The sequence below is a fragment of the Cebus imitator genome, unplaced genomic scaffold (assembly GCF_001604975.1).
Source record: "Cebus imitator isolate Cc_AM_T3 unplaced genomic scaffold, Cebus_imitator-1.0 Scaffold79, whole genome shotgun sequence".
Lineage (NCBI taxonomy): Eukaryota > Metazoa > Chordata > Mammalia > Primates > Cebidae > Cebus > Cebus imitator.
Window position 1 is genome coordinate 1,746,192 of NW_016107394.1, and position 1,024 is coordinate 1,747,215.

Below are 1,024 nucleotides of genomic sequence, written 5' to 3' on the forward strand. Positions count from 1 at the left end.
TAGCATGTATCAGTACTGTGTTACTTTAAATGGCCAAGTAATATTCCATTTTATGGATATATGACTTGCGACTCTTTTTTTTCTTTTAGAGATGGGATATTGGCATGTTGCCCAGGATGGAGTACAGTGGCTATTTCTCAGGCATGATCATAGTGCACTGTAGCCTCAAACTCTTGGATTCAAGCAATCCTCCTGTCTCAGCCTCCTAATTACTGGGACTACAGGTGCACACCACTGCACCTGGCTCAACTATTTTTTATATACATTCATCAGTTGAATGACATTTGTACTGTTTCCATTTTGTGTCTACTATGAATAATGCTGGTATGAACATTCATATACAAATTTTTGTGTAGAGACATGTTTTCATTTATCTTGAGTATACACCTAGAAGTGAAATTGCTGGAACATACCCATTTTGAGTCAATTTTTGTGAAAATATAAAATCTGTGTAGTAGTTTCGATTTCCTTTTTGTTTTTTTTATTGTTTTTTTGGGGTTTTTTGTTTTGTTGTTTGTTTTTTTGCTTATGGATATCTAGTTGTTCCAACACCATTTGTTGAAAAGACCATCCTTTCTCTATTGAATTGCCTTTGGTCCTTCATCAAAGATCAGCTGACTATATTTGTGTTGATCTGTTTCCCAACTCTCTGTTCTGTTCCATTGATCCATGTCTTAATTCTTTTGCCAATATCACAGTCTTGATTACTGTAGCTTTATAGTAATTTTTCAAGTTGAGTAGTGTAGTGTCAGTTCTCCAGTTTTTCTTCAAAGTTAGTATTCTGAGTCTTTTCCTTGTAAATTTTAGAGTTAGTTTGTTGATAACCACAAAATAACTTGCGGTGATTTTGATTAAGATTGCATAGAATGGCCGGGTGCGGTGGCTCAAGCCTGTAATCCCAGCACTGTGGGAGGCTGAGGCGGGTGGATCACGAGGTCAAGAGATCGAGACCATCCTGGTCAACATGGTGAAACCCCGTCTCTACTAAAAAAATACAAAAAATTAGCTGGGCATGGTGGCGCGT